The sequence below is a fragment of the Rattus norvegicus genome, chromosome 19 (genome assembly GCF_021556685.1).
Source record: "Rattus norvegicus strain SHRSP/BbbUtx chromosome 19, alternate assembly SHRSP_T2T, whole genome shotgun sequence".
NCBI lineage: Eukaryota > Metazoa > Chordata > Mammalia > Rodentia > Muridae > Rattus > Rattus norvegicus.
In genome coordinates this window covers 26,770,786-26,788,255 of record NC_141552.1, presented here as the reverse complement: position 1 = coordinate 26,788,255, position 17,470 = coordinate 26,770,786, and the positions used below count along the sequence as shown (strand labels likewise).

General features: G+C 41.7%; 1 protein-coding gene and 1 long non-coding RNA gene across 7 annotated transcripts in view; one reads left to right on the top strand and one right to left on the bottom strand.

The window, feature by feature from the left end:
- LOC147999282 (uncharacterized) overlaps nucleotides 1-17,470 on the bottom strand; it is an 82,520-nt gene that overhangs the window by 22,231 nt on the left and 42,819 nt on the right. The window lies entirely within an intron of this gene.
- LOC134483214 (disks large homolog 5-like) overlaps nucleotides 5,719-17,470 on the top strand; it is a 45,222-nt gene continuing 33,470 nt past the window's right edge. The window contains exons 1-2 of one of the 6 annotated variants that reach the window (XM_087596429.1): nucleotides 5,747-6,364; nucleotides 13,034-13,115. The gene's annotated coding sequence lies outside the window, so the exon portion shown is untranslated. Of the gene's footprint in view, nucleotides 6,365-13,033; nucleotides 13,116-17,470 lie in introns of all 6 variants that reach the window. The other 5 variants (XM_087596431.1, XM_087596430.1, XM_087596428.1 and 2 more) reach the window with 5 other exon arrangements.

Genomic DNA, 17,470 nt, shown 5'->3' with positions numbered 1-17,470 from the left:
TGTCTCATTCTGTACAGGTGCTTTAAATCACATCAAGAAATAGTCTGCATGGTAGGTTACAACATGCGTGTGTATTAGGGGAACACTCATGAAGTCATGTGCTTAGCAATCGACAATTGCCAGAAAATTCCTTAGGAGAAAGAGTTGAAGTCTTTATGGTGCTAGGAAAAGTGTGGAGACCAGTTGGCAGAGGAAAATGCAATATTGGAGACACCAGTGAAGGGAACCTCATGCTGGTGGTGGGGTTCTCCTCTCTGCACCAATGTCGCCAAAGGAGCACTGCTCACAGGCCTGAGTAAGATATACCATGAGCTTCTATCAGAAAAATAAAATAGTCAAGAGATATAGGGGGTGCACAGAAAGGTCTAAAATGAGGCTATAAACATCATTAAGTGGATAGAGCAAGGTCCCAGCACCTGTACACTGGGAAATGGCCACCACACCAAACACAAAAGCATCTATCATAGTGAAAAATGAATACTTTACAGAATGCACCCACTAACACTGATTGATCACATCCGTAGTTCAAATTTTGGGGGCAAATTTATGGCCCTAACTATCTTTCTCTCAACTTATATACCAAAAAATAAGAGTGACAGAGAAAAGAAAAAGTCAAAACAAAATCCCAAGTTTCTCATATGAGGACTGCAGGAAGTGTTATATGGTAATCAGTTCTGATTAGACATTTTAGATAGAACAGTACATAGTGACCCTTGATGTGATGGGCCCTATATAAAGCTTTTTGCAATATTGGAATTTTAACAAACCTCATCCAGAACGTACAGAAGAGGTAAGGATGAGATCACCATGTCCTTGCTCTCTATCAGGTTATTTTTCTGTGTCCCCGATTGTCAGGCATAGAACAGCAACACTCTGAAATAGCTGGTAGACATGGGAAAACGTGGCTAAAACTATAGTTGTGGGTTGCACACCTCAACTGTCAAAGGCTAATGCTGTCCTCACAGTCCTTGGAAGCCACTCTTGTAAGCCTATCTATTGGAAAGTGGAAGGAGGTTTATCTGAGCTCAAAGTGAACCTGGCCAGCCAGGGAGAGGGCAACATGGGATACTTGAGACCATGTCTAAAACCAGCACAGAAACCCACCGGCATTCAAAGCATCATCCACCAATTCTCGATTATCTACCATTTTCTCCCTACCAGTCGTTCAGTTTGGAATGGTAGAAAAAAAAAACTGGGACTGATCTTTCCATTCTAAGGACCTTGATCTCTCTTTCCTTAGGTTCACCTTAAGAGTGCATACAAATGGATATCATCATCTGAACATCGTAGTATTATCTACTCTGTATATGTAGCATAATACTGTGCCTATGACAATCTCAAGCTTCCTTGAGTGTTGTTGCCCCATCAAGAAGTGTGATGTACTGAGGCCAATCCCTAGGGATCCTTTCAAGGGATTAGAAGGAAGCCATCAGAGATACTCCACTTCTTTGTCATTAGATTAAATCAAGTTGACACAATGTGAACCTGGTGGGCTATTTGACCATGCATCTTTCTCACAACCCCTCTTTTCTGAGTTCAGTCCATGGCAGAATTCATTGCCCAACATCGTAGATATTTCTTTGTATATTTCCACAAGAGCCAGGTTTCTTTTCTTTTTTTAAAATAGAATTAGTTGTAGTCAATCAACTGTTGCCCTATGTAAGAAATGATTAGTATATATTGTAACTTACCACACTGTATTTGTGTATACAAGTACATTATTGGAAATCCAGCATTACTGAGGAATTGGAAACCAGTGCTGTGGCCTTGCCTTTCTGTGCCTAGTCCTGGCTCACAGGCAGCAGGGGGCAGACCTTGAGGTCCTCTTCAGGGACAGAGTGATGGTGAATGGGCACTGAGCAGGCAGAAAAACACAGCTGAGGCAGCTCCTTTCAGGTATCAAACACATCATCTCCTTCCCATCTTAAGGGCTGTTACTGAGGTCTTGCCCCCATACCTACCTTAATAGCAGCAAATTTGTTACACAGCAGCCAGCTCTTTCCTATTGTTCTGTAATACGCCTCTACATCATGGATGCCAACAAACAAACTAACAAAAAACAAAAAAAACCTGACATTGAACTGTGTGGTGCAGGTCACATACCCTGTTATATTCTGTATGTTACGAGGTTTGTTAATCTTAACAAGTTCCCCAACTATGAGCTTCACATAGGACCCATTAGATTCAAGGAAAATAGGAACAATTATGTGTAAAATGACCCGAGTCAGGGCCCATAGACAGCAGCATTTCCAGCACTTGTGCTTTAGCCCATGTGGATTTTGCAATGAGCTGGGCCTAGCAATGTCCAGTACACAGTTGTGAGCTGTTGCTCTGGTTGAACTGTATTGGTGTGTGCATTCAATAAACTACACCTATTTAAATGAATTCAGTGTTCCTGTGGTCTGAGTCCAGACCTCTTGACACCAAATCTTCCCTTCAGCAGCACTTAGGAAAAGAAGCTAAGGTTAGGAAAGGTGACATCTTGTCATAAATTATGTGACAAGAGGGATGGAGAAATGATCCCTTGTGTTAAGAATCAAGGTGTCCTCTGTAATATTCTGGTCTATACTGGCCCTGTGCATCAGCTTCAAGGACCCATTTCTGATTTTCTTTGGGGTTCCCGTGATGATGCACTCAGACATGATTGGAAAGAACCAAAACGGTGGTCAGACTTGATTTATAAAATGCAGGCAACATTGCAAACTTATGTTGCAGGATATTTGATTCATATTATCAGCCCCAAGATAGTGTTATTTGCTTTAAAAAAAATTACCTCTGGCAGTTCAGTTCAGCACTAGCACCGATATTTTACCCTAGAGCTTTTTTTGTTTGTTTGTTTGTTTTTTGTTTTTGTTTTTGGATGAACAAGTACTTTCTTATTTTGTTGACCAGCCCTAGCTCTTACTTCTTTGCACAGTCACAGAGAGACCTCAAACATATACTCAGCCAAAGGCAGGGGAATGTAGAAAAGAACCTAAGGCAATACCACATAATGACATTGAAAGTGGGTGGCCAAAAGGTGTTATAAAATTCACCTCACTTCAGTGAGTGATGACATACCAACCTGGTGGCCTACGATTCTGGAATATTAATCAGAATCCTTTAGTCATATTAGATCTTAATAGAAACAAGGAAGCAGTCCTTTCCTGAAGTATATATTCATCATACGTAAAGAAGATATTACATCCATATACAACTCAGAATAGAATTATCCCCCAAGACCGGAAAGATCTGGCAACATGAATATTAGAAGCTTCTCCTGTGTTACAGTGGTAAGCACAGAAGAAAGAGGAAGATAGGGCTGAACACAAAAGCATCAGGCCAGAGCACTGTTCCTCAGGATGAGTTGCTAGGTGAAGATAAATAAACCTTACTAAGTTTAATACAGTATTACATACCCTGTTGTAAGTAAGTGGAGCCGAGGCTATCCCCAAAGGTTTGCCTGTCTGTGAAATCTGATACCCTAACTCAGGTGTCTTCCCTGGCCTCAGTGGGAGAAGGTGCACCAGCCCTACAAAAACTTGATGTGTCTTGGTGGAGGCACACTCTGAGGGATATTCCTCTACTCTCTCAGAGGAGATGGTGTGAGGACATTGGGGAGGAACTGTGGGAGAGAAGTAACAAGAGAAAGGACAAAAATTGGGATGCAAAGTGAATTTAAGCCTGTCAGTCACTGCTCTATTGCTGTGAAGAGACACCTTAACTAAGGTAACTAATAAAAGAATCAGGGTGTGCCCATGGCTCCAGGTAGATATGTAGCAGAGGACTAGCTTATCTGGGATCACTGGGACGGGAGAACCTTGTTTCTGAGGAAGCTTCATGGACCATGATATTGGAACTTAGGCCTCTGAGGCAGGAGTGAATTGGTGGGTGGAGGAGAAATCTCATAGGGAGAGGGCGTGGGGGACAGAAGAGAGACTCATGTAGAGGAACATGGAGTGGGAGATAAATTGGAAATGTAGATAAAATAATGAAAGAACACTAAAAAAATGAGACTATGAGTATCATTCTAATTCAAGCCTCAAATAATAAAAACATAAATGCGAGAGTCGCCTGGTCCTGTTCATGTCATCCTGAATCTTAAAATCTTTTTTCCTCCAAATTCCGTGCCACATGAGGTGCACTGACCTGTCAGCTGCCTGCTTGGATGACAATTGCAGCAGCTTCCCTATGCACTTGCTTTGTAGGATCACGAAATCTATTGAGCTCCCTTTTCCAAGTTGGAACTTTAATTGGTAAGAGTCTTGCCTTGAGGACACCTTCCACATCTGTACAGTACAGAGGCAGGAGGCTTATTGTTAATAACATTCATCTCCTTAACTATGTCACCCTCCTCTTCAGCACATGACTTTGCTGTGACATTAAACTTCTTAGTGATCTTTTCCACTCTAAGCTGCACATGGTTTTCATGTGTTTGCCCTGTGTGTTGTTCCTTCTCCTGCAGTCTTGAGGAACAGTGACCAAAAGTAACCAAACCACAGACTCAAAGCCATGTTAATACTGTATTGTGTACTATTTTCACAGAGTTGCCTGAGGTGTGAATGGGACATGGAGAATTCGAACATAGTTTGAATCTTAGGCCTTTCACTGGGCAGTCCCTCATCTTCTCTAAAATTTAACCCCATTCTTCTACCATTTAGACCCACCTGCTGCTTAGCTCTTTACCCCTCTGCCGTGGTCTGTTCCATATCTCTTCCTGCCCATGTCTATTCTGAATCTCCTGCTTCAGCTTGCCTCTGCCTATGTCCCTCTCTATGCCCGGAAGTTCTGCCCACATACTTCCTGACGAAGCTCTTGGCCATCAGATCTTTATTACATCCAGTCAGCAGTGAGACAACACCTGATACATCTCTTAGCTTGTGTTGAGCTGGTGAGAAGGACAAACATCCACAAAATAGCAAACCTGATGATGGGACATAGAAATGACAAGAGAAATCCTGCCAGCACTTAGCTCACTGCCAGTACAGAACTAACAATTGAAAGTTGACACACCTTAGTACAAAGGGAGGTCACCTCAGCATTTCCCCTTTTACTCCAAGAAATACCTTTAATTTAACATTAATAAGCTAGATAAAATAAGAAAACTTATGAGATGCATCAGGTAAGAATTACTGTCACAATATTCTGTCCATTCGTATTTTGCAAAATTGGAGAAGGTACTTTGTTATCTAAATTATATTAGTCTAAATTTTTGTACCTAAATCATTTTCTATCACTTTTTAAGCTTTGTATCCCTTATCTATCATAACTTGCATTTATTAACCATAATAAGTCTTCTGAGACCAAATGTACTTTCATTAATTCCAAACAATTTAAGCGTTTATGTCTTTCATCCTTAAAATTTGACACATTTTTTGCGTACAAATTTTCTTTTTCTTTTTCTTTATTCAGCTTCCACACAAAGATTATTTTTGCTCTGATTTAGAGCAGGATGCAAAGGTGGAGTGCAGACCTGAGGGGAGGGCAGATGAATGGAGTTGAGCTGCAGGATGTGAGGTTCACAGAGAATAAATAAGAAGTTAAAAAAATAAGAAATAAGCACAGTGGGGATGAAGCTGTGAATGCTTGGCATGGGGAGGTTTGGCAGTGGACTGGGCATTTTAGGGGTGGGGTGGGATTGGTGTGGGTTCTGGAGTAGTAAGGATGGTGTCTGTTCTTGTCTTTTGGGGAAACTCCTCGGTCTTCTCCCATCCCTCCTCCACCTCTACCCCCACCTCCAACCGCCATAACTGCCTCCTACCACAGCAGAGGCTTCTGGGCATCGGCCTCTTTCTGCTCAAGCTCTTCTATGTGCTCGGGGGTGGTACAAGCTTTTAAAAGTCCCAGGCAGTGGGCAGACCACGCACACTCTCCTGGCATCCCCATCCTCTCTCAGGACTTATGGTGCCAGAGCGGTTATCACAGGAGTTTGGATACTGCTGTGGACTGTCCATAGAGCCCTGCTTTCTGAGCCTCCCATGTCCACCCTGTTCCTGTCCAGGTTCCTGGCTGTCACATTTCTGCACGATGGTGAACAAGTTTGTTTTTCTGATTCTCATAACAAGAAAAGGTTAAGACTAAACTATCTAATCTTCAACCCCATCCAAGATCTGAGGAGGAGAAATGTTGCCTGAATAAAAGGAAATTCAGAGCAAACAGCTTCCAAACCTAAGAAATAACAGAAATGGTTGGCTACCCTGGGAGTCAGTCAGCAAATATTCACTGTGGCATCCACCTTCAACTCACTGGGCCAGGAGCTCTGACAACAATCCTTTGAAGCAGGTCACTTGAAGGACTATCCTATTTTTTTTTCCAAAAACTGGGACACAGAGTTCCCCATGATCAACTTCTGCACAGTCTGGACAGCTTTCTGGCAGCAGTAGAGGTAAGTAGGTAGTATTTCACCCAATGGTTCTTTAGAGCCCATCATCTTTTTCAGAATAGATTGGGGACACTACCAGGAGTTGAGGTCTCTCCCACTGTGAAAAGCCTTTAACTATTAGGACATCTGAAATGGCAGATTCTTCAGATCTCTAAAGGATTTGAGAACCACCTTTGTAGGTAATGTCTATCTCAGTGGACAAATGTGGCTTTTTTCCCAAGGGATTTACTTCCTACTTAACTTTAAAAACATACACAGGAAGTTAAATAAAGCTTATTTCTGTACCTAACTAAAGCAGTACCTAACATGACTGGAAGACTGATTATTTATAGTTGGAAAGTACTAGCTTGAATTCCTTAATTATCCACGGCAGTGTGCAGTAGTAATTTTATAAAATTAGAATTTTACACCACATTGTGAATAAGTTGCATATACTTATATCTTAAAAATGAATTGAATCATTTATGCAAGTACAATTTTAAATTCTATCATCATTCAAGAATCCATGCCATCCTAAAATATTTGAGACTTGGTATTGCTTTCTAGTATAAATAGATATACAGTGATCTATGATTTTGTCATTTTAGTCCCTTCTCCTGATTTCCCACAACATTAGACAGAGAATTGAGGAGAGAAAGAGAAAGGAAGAAAGACATCCCTGATTCGAATCTGCTTTACTGTTTCCTCCCTGACCATGGCCAGTAAGAACTTGCAACCAACCCCCTAACTGACAATAATCATCCATAACCAACGGCAGACAAATAACCACCCACCCACCCTTCCTCTTGAGAATGAGGGGGTCATGTTCCTTTAAGTTGCTTCCCAATGTGTGTGGGGTGACAACATGTTTTGGGGACCTTACAACAATTGGGACATTTTCCAAATCCTGGGAGATCTTGCAGTTTCCTATGTGTCCAGACCCTGAATGTGCCAGGATTAACTGAAGTCCTGGCTACATTAACAATGAAAAATACAAACACACATTCCTACCATATGAGGAAGGTCACCGGATATCTACCCCTTGAAGTTTGCTCAAAACAATTAGTCAATTAGCTTTTTATTCATCTTCAGGTCATTTCTTAGTAAACAGGCAGAAAAGAGGCAGATTGTTTGCCAAAATTATATCAATTGCTTCTAAGCCAGTCACCTAAGAGTTCCTGCCATCCTTTGAAGTTTCATCAGAGAGGCTCTATTTTGCACAGACTCACAATACTTATGTCTCCCATGTGGCAAACTAAAAGAACTGTTAAGATCTCCTTAAATAATTCAACAGTTTTCCCAATCCAAAGTCTCCCACCCTCCTCCAAAAAATCAAGAGATTCCTCACAAACATCTCCACTCACTTCGGTACCAGTTTATATATCAGTCACATTTCTGTTACTGCAGAAAAATACTATGACCAAGAACAACTCAAGGAATACAGTTCTTCACATTGTGGTAACCAACCCCAACTACCAAATTATTTCATTGCTAAGTCATAAATGTAAGGTGGCTACTGTTTTGAATTGTAATGTAAATAGCATGTATAAAGTATGTCTCATATGTGGTTGTTCCCTGAAGGGCTTGCAACCCACAGGTTGAAAACTGCACTTGTGTGTGGTGGTGGGAGGGGGGGTTATGAGTTTTTTGTTTTGTTTGTTTGTTTCCCTTTTTCTCAAAACCCAAATGCTGATAAGAACATAGGCCAATATCAGGCTCTTCAATTTTATTCCATTAGGCACTGTGTCTGCTCTCATGATATTAACATGCTGGTTTTTCTTTTTTACTATTCCCCAAAATGAACGTGAAATCATTAAAGGTGATGTCTCCCGCAGTGCTTTACTGTCTTATTAGTTAGCAGTGTCTGACTGCCCTGCTCAGTTGTGCTTTCATGTGAGTTCTGAGATTTTTTTTCATTCCCATGAAGATCTGTATTGGGATTATAATGGGATGGATTTAAACCTGTAGATGACTCTGGTAGGATTCGATATAATAATATAAATCATACTGATACATGAAAATGAGAGGTCTCTTCATTTTCTGGTTTCTTCAGTTTTTTTATTTTTCCTAATGATTTCATTTTAACAAGTCTTTACTTCCTTAGATATTACAAGATTTTTATTCTGAATGGGTTTGTTTTCTTGGCTTCTTTCATCATATTTATTGTTGGTATACAGGAGTTCTATTGATTTTACTGTGATTTTAGTGAATGTGTCCATGAGCCATAGGAGTTTGCCAGTGGTTTCGTAGTGGTCTTTATATATGGATCATATCGCCTGCAAATGAGAATGCTCTGACTGCTTTCTTTCATATTGACATGCCTTTCCATCTCTCTCTTGTCATATTGTTTGGATAAGACTTCACATACTAGTTGAATTAGATGAAAAGAATGAACATCTGTGACTTATTCCTGATTTTAGTGGAAATCCATTATGATTTCCTCCAGTTAGGATGCTGTTTGCCTTGCATATAGCCTTTATAATGTTAAGGTGTGTCTTCTCCATATCCCAGATTTCCAGGAATTTTGCATTAATCACTGTGGGATTTTGCCAAAGAGATTGTCTGCCTCTACTGCAGTGATCATGTGTTTCCTGTTCTTGGTTTTCTGTGGTGAATTGTTTATTCATTTGTATTTGTTGAAACATTCTTGCACCTCTGCAGTCAAGCCAGCTTGATCACGGTACCTGACACTTTTGGTAAATGTCTGAATTTTATTTTCCAGGATATTACTGAGAAATTTTTCACTTAACTGTTCCTTCCAATCTTAGTTTCTTTTCTATGCTGTGAAGAGACACCATGAGCAAGGGAACTTTTAGAAGAAAGAGTTTATTTCAGCTTACAGTTTCAAGGATCATGAGTCTATGAATATTATGCTGGGGTACACGGCAGCAGGTAGGACACCATGTTTCTAGAGAACTGGCTGAGAGCTTACATCTTATGTGCAAGTCGGAGACAGAGAAAGTGTTAACTATAGATGGTGTTGAATTTGGAAACCTCAAAGCCCAATCCCATACACTCCTCCAACAAATCCGTATCTTATAATTCTTCCCGAATATTTCCACTAACCAGCAACAAACATTCATATATGTGAGTTTATGGGGGCCATTATCATTCAAATCACCATATTCCACTCCCAATTCCCCATAGGTTCTTAAACATATCATAATAAAAATACATTAGCTCAGCTTCCAAAACCCCTGTAGTCTTTCAGTCTCTACACAGTTTATCCACAGTGCTTTTCGACCCTCCAGGAAGTCCCTTAATTATTCCCCTATGAAATCAAAAGGCAAATTGCATATATCCAATGTGTAATGCCAAAAATATGTTATCATTGCAAAGGGAAGTTGGGAATGTGGTGAGCCAGTTCAAGGCATTAACCCAACAGGGCACAGTCCACATTCTCTACTTCTGATGCATGACAAAGGGATTAGATGGGTCCACTGCTCTGGCTTTGCTGACTGCAACATAATTCCTAAAACTATGTTGTATCGCATAGATCTGAGGTGGTTGTGTTTTCATTGTCACTCATTTCTAGGATTTTAATTTTTCCTTATGTGTTTCTCCCTTGGCCCCTTCAGTAGTGTGTTGTTTGTGTTGCTGACCTTCCACGAGAGTGTGTACTGACTGCACTTTCTATTGTGTGATACCAGTTTGATTCCTTTGTGCTTAGATAGAATGCGTGACACTACTTCAGCTTTCTTATCTTTCCTGAGGGCTCTTCTGTGTCCTAATCCGTGGTCAATTTTGGAGACAGATCCACAGGCTGATAGAAAATATATGTATAGTTCAGTGTAGTTTGTTAGGTCCATTTGACTGATGATGTCACTGAATTCTGCTCCTCCTCTTTTGTTTATTTGCATGTGATCTGCCAAGTGGTCAGAATAGACTATTAAAAACAATCACAACCACTATTATAGCTAATGGGTAATTTCACATCTATCTGATAATTATATATTTAAATTTGTGACTGCTGTGTTTAATATGTATATATTTAGAATTGTAGCATCTTTTGGTAATTGCATAGTATGAAATGAATGTCCTTACATCTTCAGGACAGGATTGGTTTGAAATCTATTCTGTCAGCTGGATAGAGAAACTGCATAGAATTGCTATAGGGACCTGTGTCTTAGGTCTGTTTCCCTAGTATATCCTCTACATCTCTCATGATGGTGATCCTGTTTCTGGCTAAATAATGTCTGTTCACTGGGGAATTGAGTTTAGTGACATGCAAATATTATTTAAACCTATGTATTTAATTTTGTTAATTTTTTTGGGTTTTATTGGCTTCTTTTGATTGACTGTTCTAGTTTTGTTAAATTATTTCCTACACATATCCATTCCTGTTTCCTCTGGTATTTTATCCTTCTCTTCAAACTAAAGTATTCCTTTTAGGATCCTCTATAGAGCTCCTTACTGGTTATACATATTTTGTAAATTTATTCATCATATGCCTTAATCAGCACAGTAGCTGGGCAGCTGCCTGCCCTCCATGGTATCAGATCTACTTTCCAAACAATAACGCTCAACTCTTACTGACTGTGTAGCATCTTGGCTGCTCTTTCTTCCCCTTGGACAGCCCTCAGGACCAGGCTCTCCGCTCCCTTAACCATGGCTGCTGTCCTCTTCCTCTCTCCTCTCCATCACACATGTTCTTCCTTTATTCTATGGCAGCTTCTTCTTCCTTCTTCCCTCCTCATGATCCTCTCTAGCAAAGCCCTCAAAGCTCACCTCCCCCATCTCTCTGCTGTGCAGCTGTTGGCTGTTGGCTTCTTTATAATCACAGTAAACTGGGAGCAGGGTCAGTTTTTGGAGGTTAACCAGTCTTGAGTTCTACATATTAGTATTAAAATACAAGCAGAATAAGGCCAATCCACTACAAGGATTTCTTTTGTTTTGGTGTAAGTTTTCTTTTACCTTTTCACTTTTTATTTTATTTTTGGCTATTTTTTTATTAATTGGTTATTTTATTTATTTACATTTCAACTGTTGTCCTGCTTTCCATACTCCCCTCATCATATCTTACATCCCATTTCTGCTCAACTTTGCCTATATGACAGTGTTCCCCCACCTACACATATCCATTCCCACCTCACAACTCCAGCATCTACTTTTGGTGGGCAACAGGCCTCAGCGTAGTCAATGGCCTCCCGCCACATGGGTGCCACTTAAATCAGTCCTCTTCTACACAGTTACCTAGAACCATAGACCCTGTATATACTTTGGCTGGCAGTTTATTCCCTAGGAGCTGGGGGATTGGTGACAGAGGGTCTGGTTAGATATTAAAGACCAATAGTTGCTGCTTTCTCTTCTTTTTCTGGTTATGGGTGAAATGGTGATTGTGTGCTTCATTTTTTGAAATTATTGAGAGATGATTTATTTCTTGGTTTGTTAGAGTATAGTTTAGCTCATTGTCTTGGAGTTTCCCTACTACAATCCTCTGTTGTGCTTTCTTAGAGAAAAATATTGTTTAAATTTGGTTTTGTCATGAAATATTTTGGTTTCTCCATTTATGGTGATTGAGAATTATGCTGGGTATAGGATCCTTGGTCCGCATTACCTCTGCCCAAGATTTTCTGGCTTTTGGAGTCTCTGTTGAGAAGTCTGGTGTAATTCAGATAGGTCTGAACTTGTTTGTTACTGGTTATTTATACCTTACCCCTTTTAATGATCTTTCTTTGATCTGTGCCTTCAGTGTTTTAATTATTATGTTAATGGAGGAATTCTTTCTGGTATGATTAAATTGGCATTCTGTAGGCTTGTTGTACCTTCATGGCCTTTTCTTCCTTTACCTCATGGATGTTTTCTGCTATGATTTACTGAATATGCTTACTGGACCTATAAACTGGAAATCTAAATTCTCTTCTATTCTATTATCCTTAGGTTTGGACTTTTAATTCTGTCCTGAAATTCATGGATGTTTTGTATTCAATAAACCATACATGGTTATCTGAGATGGGTATTTTGTGATTTGTGGGGTGATCTCCTTGACCCCAACTCTTACATTTAGTACCACGTTTTATAATGAAACAAGGTCAAGAATGGTGACCTCTTGCCATAAACTATATGAAAAAGGCAGGTGAATTAATGTGTGTCAAGTATCAGTAGATTCCTGGGTGGTTTTTGCTCCGGGTTGGCCATATGCAACAGTTTCAAAAGTCCAAGTTTGATGTTCCTTGGGATTCCCAAGATGATGCACTCAGACCTGACAGACAACACCCAGAATCCTCGTCAAAGAAATTGATTTATAAAATCGTGGGAACGTTACTAAGTCATGTTACAAAATATTTGATCACACTGTGATCTCCAAGAATGTATTATTTACTGAAAAACTAGTGTGTGGTATAGCAGGGCCATGGCACAGACATTTGAAGCAAGAGTTGTTTATTCATGTAAACATGGACTTAATTTCGGTATGGCTCACCTACCACACACATTTATGGCAAATGTAAAAAGTGCACTTAGGTCCAGCAGATCAAGACACAACGTGAAAGGAAATCTAGATAACTAAACCAATGGAAAGTTTTTGAGTTAAAGGATTTTTAAGAAAGTGTTCAGAGGGAACAGGACTGCTCTTCTTCTGGGAGGTCAGTGAATCAGGAAAGACAGTTGGGAGCTTTACTTGACTTCAGCATCTGACTCCTGAAACTTCATTGGTAAAATTGATGTCTGGAATTTTGGATTGTAAAACAACAGGTTGGCCCTGCAGCTTTTGGCAAGGCCCATGGACAGAGAGATCGCACCTGATGGGAACAATCTTAAAAGCCATCTGATTCTGGTAAGTCACCTGAGAAGTCCTCAAGGAGAGAGGAATGAATGGGTAGCACCATAATAGAAGGCTTTAGGATCTCGGATAGTGCTACTCTAGATGCCTTGGAAATAGAAGCAGAAAATGTAAAGCTAAATGACTTCACAGGAATTAGCTCATTTCTGATTATGATTTTTTCATATTGGTATTTTATATTTATTCTTTTTTTAAAATTTAAATCAAGAGCCTTAGGTTGTAAGGTGAGGCGGTCTTAGAATCAGAAAATGCTTAGAACACTTGTATGGTGCCCCACAACTAACACTATCTGGCTAGAAATTCTACTTTTACCTTCGTCATCATCGACAGCTTCCATTTAACCAGCAGGGTCCATGCCAGGCAGACACTGAGCAGGTTGTATGTTCTGTTAATCTCCACAACAACCCAATTCAGCAGAAACACCCCCATTTTACAGGTGAAGAAACCACAGCTCAAAGCAAATGAGTATCAGGGTCCCCTCAGCCTCACTGGCTGTCACTCAGACACACATCCTTCTCTGTACAGGGAAGCCATGGCCTGATGTGGCTGTGCAAGCTGATTCTGCTGTGATGATCAATGCTATTCTTGACCCTGGGAGAATTTAAGACAAGGTGACCCACAGACTCCTGGGATAGATTCTGCCTCTGGGTTCTAGGGTGGGACACAGTATCCCTTGTCGTGGTTCTCTACTCAGCTGAGGAGTCAGCTCCCATGTGTCAGCTTCTATGGCAGTGGTTCTCAACAGTCCTACTGCTGCAACCCTTTAATACAGCTCTTCATACTGTGATGATCCCCTCCATAAAATTATTTCATTGCTACTTCATAAATAATATTGCTACTCTTATGAGTCATAATGTACAAGGTATCTGATATGCAATCTCTGTGAAGCAGTTGCCACCCACAGGTGGAGAAATATTGCTCTATAAACTTTTTTTTTTTTAATGAAAGGCTTTCACCTCAGAAGTACCTGGAGCAGTTGTAAGAGCCCTGAAATACTGACAAGTTTTGGCAGGCCCAAGACTGCTTGCCTTAATGACAACAGAGATTCCTGGCTAAAGGCACAATCTGAAATCACTGTCCCCAGGTCATTTCTTGCCTAAGTTTTCCCTCATTACAATGTCTGTCTGCTTGGACATGTCTGTCCAGGAAGCCAGTCCATGTAGTCTCTGATACAGACAGAATGCTAAAGGCAAGAATGCTTTCCCTCTGTTGGCCCACAGTCATTTCTATAGAAGTAAGTTCAAATCCCCTGTGGATAAATGTGTGTCTCTCACATGGTGTGTGAGACTTGAAATGTCAACCGTTTGAGTTGACAAAAAACAAATTTCACTTCAGATTTACAGCTGACTAAAAATTATTTTTGGGAGAATGCAGAGGGTGGCCAGGCCTGCAGAGTCAGATCCCCTCCCTGCCTGGGATGATCCCACCCTCAGTAGACTTCAGCTTCACCTATAAGGTGTAATCAGAAAAATCTGACCGTAAGATTCTGAAGTCCACAATATGCAAACCCCTAAAGTTGATAAACGGCCTATATGGGGGTTTTCTCCAGTTTAAACTATTCTGGCTTCTTTTCTCTCTTGTGCTGCAATCTGTTCTCTCAGGTCTGTTGATCCTGGAAGGACCTGGGTTCAAGTCAAGGCCTCGTGGGTGGGGAGGAAGATGTTCTGTTGTGTGAATGAGTATGGATTAAGAATGTAGCCCCACCAACAGATTGGGAAAAGATCTTTACCAATTCTACAACAGATAGAGGGCTTATATCCAAAATATACAAAGAACTCAAGAAGTTAGACCGCAGGGAGTCAAATAACCCTATTAAAAAATGGAGTTCAGAGGTAAACAAAGAATTCACAGCTGAGGAATGCCGAATGGCTGAGAAACACCGAAAGAAATGTTCAACATCTTTAGTCATAAGGGAAATGCAAATCAAAACAACCCTGATATTTCACCTCACACCAGTGAGAATGGCTAAGATCAAGAACTCAGGTGACAGCAAATGCTGGCCAGGATGTGGAGAAAGAGGAACACTCCTCCAATGTTGGTGGGAGGCAGACTGGTACAACCATTCTGGAAATCAGTTGGAGGTTTCTCAGAAAATTGGATATTGAACTACCTGAGGACTGAGCTATACCTCTCTTGGGCATATACCCAAAAGATGCCCCAACATATAAAAAAGACACGTGCTCCACTATGTTCATAGCAGCCTTACTTATAATAGCCAGAAGCTGGAAAGAACCCAACAGAGGAATGGATACAGAAAATGTGGTACATCTACACAATGGAATATTACTCGGCTATCAAAAACAATGATTTTATGAAATTCATAGGCAAATGGATGGAACTGGAAAATATCATCCAGAGTGAGGTAACCCAATCACAGAAAAACACACATGGTATGCATTCATTGATAAGTGGCTATTAGCCCAAATGCTTGAAATACCCTAGATGCACAGAACACATGAAAATCAAGGATGACCAAAATGCAGATGCTTCACTCCTTCTTTAAAAGAGGAACAAGAATACCCTTGGCAGGGAATAGAGAGGCAAAGATTAAAACAGAGACAGAAGGAACACCCATTCAGAGCCTGCCCCACATGTGGCCCATACATATACAGCCACCCAATTAGATAAGATGGATGAAGCAAAGAAGTGCAGGCTGACAGGAGCCGGATGTAGATTGCTCCTGAGAGACACAGCCAGAATACAGCAAATACAGAGGCGAATGCCAGCAGCAAACCACTGAACTGAGAATAGGAACCCCGTTGAAGGAATCTTAGAAAGGACTGAAAGAGCTCAAGGGGGTTAAGACCGCATATGAAAAACAATTCCAACCAACCAGAGCTTCCAGGGACTAAGCCACTACCCAAAGACTGACCCTGGGCTCCAACTGCATACGTAGCAATGAATAGCCTAGTCAGAGCACCAGTGGAAGGGGAAGCCCTTGGTCCTGCCAAGACTGAACCCCCAGTGAACGTGATTGTTAGGGGGAGGGTGGTAATGGAGGGAGGATGGGGAGGGGAACAGCCATATAGAAGAGGAGGGGTTAGGAGGATGTTGGCCCGGAAACCGGGAAAGAGCATACAATCAAAATGTAAATAAGAAATACTCAAGTTAATAAAGAAAAAAAAAAAAAAAAAGAATGTAGCCCCACTCTGACTGGCCAACTAAGCTCCAGAAAATCTTCCCCAATCACAAAACTGGGCCATGTGGGAGCCTAAACTGTTTAAAGGGGAGAGCTGAGTGCTTTCTCCTGGAAGAAATACTTGGGGGTTGACTGTCACTTGTGAACCTTCTGTGTTAAGTCACTTCTCAGAAGGGAAGCTTTCCTCTAACTCTTCCATGGGACCCACCCAGCACTGGGGCCTGAGGATCCTATGGTGTTGCAGCTCTGAGCTGGGAGGGGTAGCTCTCACCCTGGCATGGAGAAGCCTGTTTTCACAGCTGATCTAGATCTGAGGAACAGGGGCTTTTAAAGAAGCATGTGAGAGTATCTCCTGCAGGAGAGCCCAGTCTGCAGAGAAAGTCACACAGGACAGCGAAAAGTGACTTCGCAACAAACACAGGGAATGGGAACCAGGGAGGGCACTGGATGGATGGTCGGAGAGTTTGAGAAAGCCTGCATCTCCCTAAAAGACTTCCCACAACCATAAGTCCCACCACTGTCCCCTTCTCACAGGGGAGGCTCAGCAAAGCCTGCCACCTGCTGGGATCCCTGCAAACTAAAACCACAGTGGAGAACTGAGGAAAGCACTTTGGTGGAGGGGGAGACACAAGTCTCCAGGGCCAGGCCAGCCTTCTGTCCCTTTGGTTCTCCTCACTTCACAGAGGTGCCTATTGAAAGGTGAGGCAAGCCGGGATCTCAACAGTCTTTGGCCAAAGAAGTGAGAGCCCACAGGGCAGAGCAAGGCAAAGCAGAGCCAGGCAGAGCAAAGTGAAGCCCTGCCAGTCAGCAAATAGGCCTTGCGCATGTGGGACTGGTGGCAGCAGTGCTTGCCCTTGCTCTCCTGGTGGTGCAGAACACCTGCCTGGATGTGGGGAAACTCACAGTGGCTTGTCCTCCAGCTGCAACTGCCAGTGCTTGGGGAGGGGGAAGTTGAAGATGCTCCCATGATCCTCCGATTTCCGGCCCACTTTGTCCATGGTTGTCCATGTTCAAGGCTGTGGTCAGCCCCGCCAGAAGCCCCGAGGACAGGGAGAGCAAGCACAACTGGCCAGCAACCACCATGGGCATCTGCGGTGGGACCCAGGCCAAGTAGCCACAGAGGCGCACCAGGCAGCCAGGCACCAGCCCCAAGCCTGTGCATACTGAGGCCAATGACACTCCACTAGTCCCTCCCACCATGCACATCCCA